The following is a 7,908-nucleotide window of genomic DNA, read 5'->3' as shown; positions in this document are numbered from 1 at the left end:
CACAATTTGTACAAAGCGCAATTCAAAGTGCAAAAGACAACAACAAAAAATAAAAAAAGCAGTTTATAAGAATATAAAACTGTATGTTAAAATAAATAAGTAAAAACATAAAAACAAATTAATGTGTTTTTTTGAATATTAAAAACCAGGTAAAAGTATTTCAGTCATAGGCGCGGCTAAACAAATAGTGTTTAGCTTAGATTCATTGTCAATAAGCGAATTTTGGCCGGGAACTCAGATATTTGGGCTGGACTTACCACAGAATAGTATCTGAGTTCCCGGCCTAAATTTGCTTATTGACAATGACTCTTGGATGAGAGTCGAAACGTCTAGTTTTTTCTAAACCGAGTCCAGATGACTACAACTGAACCTTTTTCTACAAAGCTATAAGTTATGTTCAATTATCTTCTATTCTTGTATTTTGAGAAGTGTCTGTACATACTTTCTTACCATTCATCTTGCTGTAGGTTGATGAGGGGAACCAAAACATCCAACTCAGTGTAAACTTGCCCAGATACAAGAAGAACATGCAAACGCCACAGAAAAGCCTCACACGTTCTCCAGAAATAGAACCATGACCTTCTTACTGTGAGAAAAGTACTTACCCTTCAGTAATAATCAACATATGACTTAATATTTATCTGTAAATCCCCATGTTTTATAATAATACCGAAATTTACATTTACCAAATTACATTGCCAGGATCCAGGACATGGCCAAATTAACTTTCTCGTGGCTTCATTTGTTGCTATGTTTACACGGACACGACAATCTGATCATTATTTGATTTCTAAAATTAAATTTTGACAAAGAAAATTATGCAAAAATAAAGGAGCAGAGTAATGTGGCAAAGACAAAAATTGAATTAAAGAAAAACTGTTAAAGATTGAACTTTTTTGTTTTCTAAATTAATTGTACTTCCAATTCCAAATACAGTTACTGAACAGTTACTCTAATTAGATCATATTTATCTCATGCCAATCACTTTCTGGGATGATGTTTCTGAAAAGTATATTATTAGTGCATTCAGTTAATGGTTAATTAAAAACGCTTTGCCCCACAGTTTTATGTCTTGTAATTACACTGATGCATAGAGCTTGTTGTATGGAGTAGGATTAAGCATACCTTCTCTGTGGTAGCTCAATGACAGCAGCTTATTTCTCCTCTGTCTTTCAGCACAATGCCTTCAAAAGGACAGGATCATCTTTTGGCCCCCAGCGTTTGCAGAGAACATAATGGAACAGCACTCAGTGACATTTGCCTCGGGGGAAAGGTGCACCTAAATTCAGATTTATAACAAACGGTCTGAGGTGGGGAGAAAAAATATACGGAAGTGTAGTAACATATTATTAGCGGCTGGTGGTACAAATTATAGGGGGGGCTATTTGACATGACTGTGTTTTTGTTTTTTTAAATGTCCAAAATTGAAATTTTTAACATTGACTGTATGGATACATATCTTAAATACACATTTACAACTGAATTAATTAAGTAAACATACTTTATTTCCACTCCAAAAGAGCAAATAAAAAATCTCAGTGATACTGTCACTTATAGTGCAGAGTAGCAATTACTACATTAAGAGGAAATAAAAACACAAACAAAAAATATAAAAAGTGGCATTAGTTACCCTGACCTACATGTGTAATATTTTACATTTTTATATTTAATCATCACATCCATTATTGCTGTATGGAAAGTTGTCATTTATGACTTTCTTTCATAGGTTTTCTAATAACAAAAGCATATTTTTATCAATAGAAGTTAAGCGATACTTAATTCTTAGCGTTAGGCTTATGCAAGTAATAAACTAAAAAAAACTGCGTGTTTGTTGTCATGGTAACGGAGCACAGAATTTGACAGATCACATGTGGCTCGGATTGATAAGAAATCAGCCACTTTCAACACAAATAAAGCCAGCAAACAGTTGAGCAGATCATTCGTTGTTTTGGACGTACCTTTTGTCACAGACGCCTGTAGATGCAGTTTTAAGATGTAAACACGGAAAACACGGCGCGTGTGGCACTTCCGCGTAGGCGCGTGCACATGTCTGTGTCTCTAGCGTAAAAAGTGTAGCTCCATGGCATAACTACTACGTTCAAAAGGGCGCTTTCTGGAGCGCCCCATAGTCGCTATTTTCCTATGGAGAAAGCCATAGTGACGTAGTCACTTTTGATTGTGATTTGATTGGCTAAAAATCCCCATTGATTTTCTATGGGGCTCTGGGGCGCTTTTCAAACCGCCCCACGGCTACGTAGAAAAGTGACGTAGGCTGCGCTACGCAGCAGTGCACGGCGCGCAAACAAAGTATACATCTATATCTATTTATAGATATATATATGGATATATATTATTATTTTAAACATTTACACTAATAAGAATATAAGATATGTCTGAATAAATTATATTGTTTTTAGACACCAAAAAATTTACGTAGTTGGCAGATTGACGGGGGGGCGGCGCCTCAGCCAGGGCCGGCCCAGCCTATAAGCGAACTAAGCAGCCGCGTAGGGCCCCGAGGCGTTAATAGGGCCCCCAATCTGGCAACCCGTCTTATGCGAAGTGCAAGCGCAGCGTGCGCCACTAGTGTAGTAGCGCTGCTGGCGCGGCAGCGCACACAGCGGTAACATATAACGCACAAACCACATTTATTTGTAATAACAATCTGGCAACCGAGACACCAAACCTGCGCTGATTGGGCAACTTCATTGTGCGCGAGCAGAACGAGAGCAAAACATAAACACAACACAACGTGGTCCTCATGTCCAGAGGAATATATCTCCCGGTGCCGAAAAACGAAAGAAGAAACTTCTTGACGATGTAAAGAAACTGCAAACTCAACAACACTTTCCAGGTATTGAACTTATCTTACAAAGAGACGGTTAATGCTGCTGTTTGAAACAACACGATTCTGTCACGTTAGTTCGCTCAGGCTGGAGGCGACGAGAGCTCTGCCCCGCGCACAATAATATGTCTGAATGAAAGATAATAAGCTTAACATTTACACCAGCCCGGTAGTGTTAGCTGCAGGTGAGGCCGGGGAGGGGCGTCTATGCCCCAGGTCACTATGAGGCGGAGATCCGGTCCGGACGAGCGCCGTCTCGTCCAGAACCTCTGACTTGAGACTTTGGAGTGAACAGTGTGCGGCCCCTGTCCCGGGCCCCTGTGCAGGGCCCCTGTGCAGCCTCAGTCAGAGATGAGCGGGTTTGAGTTTGCTCTTTCTCACATCACCATGTGTGCGATCAATCGTGACTCGTGATGTCTGTTTTACTTTGACTTCTTAAAGTGCAATGAGAGGAACGTAAAGGTTTATGCACGTAAGGTCCATCAGCCAATCACATCGCAGCATTGTTTCACGCAGGAGTCCAGTGTGTGATGTTCAGATCAGAACAAACATGTATATTGTAATTAACTTTTAATAGAGCAATAAAACATTTCAATTTATTTAAAAAGCATCATTAGACTATTGGTTATAAATTATAATAAATTGATAGTGAAAAATAAACAGACATATTATGATTACGTCTGTTATAGAATAATACTATATATTTTTATATAAAAAGTGGCAAAGTTGCAGAAATGCAGTCGCTTCACAATAGCTAGGTTTGGACCTTCACTTTTAGTTCTGTTCATTCTCTGGGAATAACATGTTTGCACTGTGTTAATTGTTAATCAAGCAATGCTTATGCCATTTGTTTAATTTAATATAACTTGTTTTGTCACTTTAGCAAGAAGGAAAAGTTGGGAGCTGTAAAAGATAAATTAGTAAGGATAACTATTAATTTTACATTTTCAGTTAAAATTAATCAATTTGATCATAATTATTTTTATAGCCAATATTGTATTGAGTAATTAAGTACCATAATGTATTAATAACTGGCTTTAGTCATTTTCTCCTGGCACAGTTTCATCACATCATCATTTTATAGCATTACAATCTCAACATTTTACTCTTACTTTAGCCGGCTGGACCACATTAAAATGCAGCAGAAGACCCAAAAAGGTCTGAAAATCTCTGGGGGAGGGTCCCCAGACCCCCCCTGTTCATTAATTTAAACTAATGTGCTAATGTGGCTGTAGACCCTTAACGCCCACAAATACGCCCCAAAAACATCTGGGACGTGTGTTATTTGTACAGGGAGTAGAGGTGATGTCAGCGGAATACCAAGTTGCATTGTGGGATTTAAGTTATCAGTATTTGAGCTTGTGAGGTGCTGAGAATAAACTAACTGGCAAACAGATGCCCTGGAGTTTTGGTGCGCTTTGTTTGCGTTGAAGAAAGTTCCCATATGTGAATTGTTTACTGACAATGGCAATAAAACTGATTCTGATGACGTGGTGAGGGGCCCCCAAAATTTTTTTCGCTTAGGGCCCCCTGAAGGCTTGGGCCGGCCCTGGCCCCAGCACCCTTAATGGACCAGCCGCTACTGATAATAAGACATGCCTGGAAAATAAACCTTCACAGGTAAATGGTCATTTATAACTACTCATAGTGGAGCAAAAAATGTCCCCATTGTGTGGACAAATAAAGGCGATCTTATCTGAAACCATATAAACTATGCATAAGGTGGTTCTAAAAAAAGAAGAACCCTAAAAAGAGGACAAAAACATTAATACAAACCTTCCGTATAGTACAATTAACTCAACACATTTCAACCCCCTGTGAACAGTGAAGAGCGGAGCTTATTTGAACAGTAGGATTTGGACAACTGTGTGTGCTGTGGTTTGCTCAGCCTATTGAAGCGTGATGAAAATTCATAACAAAAGCCTTAAAGGTAAATACAGGACACAGAGTTGTCCCAGATTTAGTTTAATGAAAGACTGATGAAGGCTTGTGTGCGTGTGTGTGCGTGCGTGTGCGTGCGTGTGCGTGCGTGCAAAGATTATTTCTGTTCAATACTTAAACTTACATTTAAAGGGCTAAGAATAAAAAGTATTTTGAATGATAAAATACTGGCTTAACAGGTAATAATAAGGACATTACGGCATTGAATATTGAAAACAACAAGGATTAACTGCATAGAGCAGCTAAGCAAATTACTGTACATTGTTAATTCATTATCAAATGTTTGGCGCAATGGTACAGTCGATGGGCAATATTTGTTTTCATTTAAATGTTCTACCTCTGGGGGGCACTGTTTGACTCACTGACTAAAACCAAAGCAAATTCAGCCCAATCACTGGTTGTAGACAATCAGATTTACCCGAAGATGTTGTGTTCAGTATCACAATATAATTATTTGGATTATTGCAATCATGTATTTATCATTAACTTTACATGTACTCATGAGCACTGTTGTATCACAACAAAGTCATCCTTCTTTAACTTTACATACTGTCACGTACCAAACATTCATTTTGAGATTTCAATATTAGACTTAACAATACTCAAGTAGATACTACTTGCTAGTAGATACAATGTGTGTATTGTGGTATATTCACTGTGAAAAGCTGTCAGTAAGTCGCAGTCTTACCTTTGCCCAGTCATATCATATATCCATTTATATTTTATTGGAGGGATCCAAGAACACAATTGAGTACAATGTTTTTGGTTAGAGCTAAAGGAACACTAAATGTATATTTTTAGATACACAATTTTAGATATACAAAACATATTTCAAACATTTTAGATTAGATTTGTTTAAAGATTAAAAGATTAGTTGAAAGAGAAAGAGATCAAAATAAGCGTGCGTGTATCTCGTTTCATCTGTACGGCTCATTCTGTGCAGTATTTATGGGGCAGTCTCGTATACAAACAGCCAAGTCCTGTGAGAGCCCAGAAAACCTCTCTATTTTCCCTCTCCATCACGGATTTCCTTGGTGACCTCTTAGAGAGCAAGAGGGTCTAAGTGAACTATTTATCCAGTCAGTCTCCCCCGGGGCACTTCCAGCTCTGCCTCTGTCTGCCCAAAACCTCCCCAGGCTCCAGCTGAGTTTGTCAAGACCAACTGCCATGTTAGGGGCCCCTCCCGCGGGTCCCTCTGCTCCAGCTCTCACTCCTGATCCAGCCACATGAATTTGATTTCAAGGTATTTTATACAGGCCAGATTTACTTTAGTGAATGTACCCTAGTGCTTAAAAACCTTCTGCAACACGATATTGACATTCATTTAGTTTTTTATTTCATTATAGAAGCTGTTAAACTTCAATAACATGGAAGCACGGCCTGTAGAGATCAACCGAGTTTTTTCACAACAAATGCCAATACCTACACTGTCTTGAATCCAGAGAAATCTATAGCCGATATTTTTTGGACGATATATATGGTTATATTTTGATTAATTCAATTGACTACAAACTCACCTACAGCCTTGTTTCACCACAAACCTATAAGCAGTGTAATCCGGTTTTGTCCCTCTTCCCTCTTATGCCCCAAATGAATACAGTAAACACAGAACATCCCTGGTTTAGCCTAGTCTGTCCTATAGACTCCCCATACAATAAGTGCAATAAGTGTGATGCAGAACAAGCTATAGCCTTGCACTCTATTGATTTACATGCGGTTGTTATCTTTGTCACCAACGCGCTGTATGTTTGTTATTGGCTCTTCAGATCACCACTGTGGCTCTGCACTTGTTGTCTTGTCGCATGGCATTTGTTGTGGAACCACCTAGATGAGCGCCCCGTGTCCCGCTAATGGTCCCCATCAAATATCATCAGGGGCGAGAGAGAGCCACCCGAGTGCGCGCCGAGCTAATGGAGAGCCAGGTCTCCAGAGGAGCAAGACTGACCCCAGCGCCTTTTGTAAAAGCTTTAGTCGTGTATTAAACAATCAAAAGGAGGAGGGGAAAACTCCTTATTATTGATTATTGCAGTTTTGATAGAGGTATGTTGAATTGTGTTTTAAAAGTTCTTTCAATCAGGGAAGATAAGAGGTTCATTGGTAAAGCATCTACTGTAGGGCCACTTTTGATACAGTTTATACAAATATCTCCAACAGTAGAGCTGTTTCAATAATGATAATATAACTGCTATGTTAGATTTTTGTGAAAAAATAATACACAAAAGGTTTTACCAACGTCCCTCCTCAAACTTCCAATCCATTAGTTAACCAGAGATAAACTAGGACTAGACTAATACCTGCTGGGATTGAACCAGGACTATCCCATTAAACTAGATCCAAACCAGTACCAAACCAGGTCTAAAGCAGAAATAAACAAGGACTAGACCTGTACAAAACCAGGGCTAAATCGGTAAACAAGGAAAAATATATGTTTTTACTTTTGGAAGCTACGGGTCAGATCACATTGTTTGGAGGGCCTAATCTGGCCCGCGGGCCTGAAGTTGAATAGGCCTGGTCTACCTGAGGCATTGACACGGACTCTTCTCAAACTAGACTTTCAGACTTTGGTTTCAGACTTGAACAATAAGGACAGAAATGATCACAATAAATGATAAAACAATAATATTGAAACTAATTAGAGCCACTAACACAATAACCATGAAGCATTATAAACACTTTTTTTACTTTACACGATATACAGTTAAACGCCATGAGCTGCAACAAATTAAACGCTAATATTTAGAAGTTACTCAAAATGTATACGCAATGAATTTTGTGCGCCAAAATACATTGTTCCATCTCTGAACAATGAGTTGCTATAGTAATGATCGTAACGGGCCTATTTACCTGGACTCTAAACATTGGGATTCGACAAGAACACTGGTCTGTCCCGGGGCCGGAGTGACCAGAAGAAGCTTAATCAACACTCTTCTGGTATTACTGTAACAAACCGGTAGCTACAACAACCACTCTGGCTGAAGAAATAACAATAAATCCATACGCTTTTTGCTCTTACTCTGTTACTTTGTAAACCAGCTTTTTGACGACAAGTGTTGCCCAATGTCCGATCAATAGATTTTTCCGATGCACCGACAGACATAAAAACTGCTGCTTGTCCGCTACAG

This window comes from Eucyclogobius newberryi, unplaced genomic scaffold, assembly GCF_026437365.1.
Source record: "Eucyclogobius newberryi isolate DKJ021-1_F unplaced genomic scaffold, fEucNew1.0.hap1 SCAF_9, whole genome shotgun sequence".
Classification (NCBI taxonomy): domain Eukaryota; kingdom Metazoa; phylum Chordata; class Actinopteri; order Gobiiformes; family Gobiidae; genus Eucyclogobius; species Eucyclogobius newberryi.
This window is presented reverse-complemented; position numbering follows the sequence as displayed.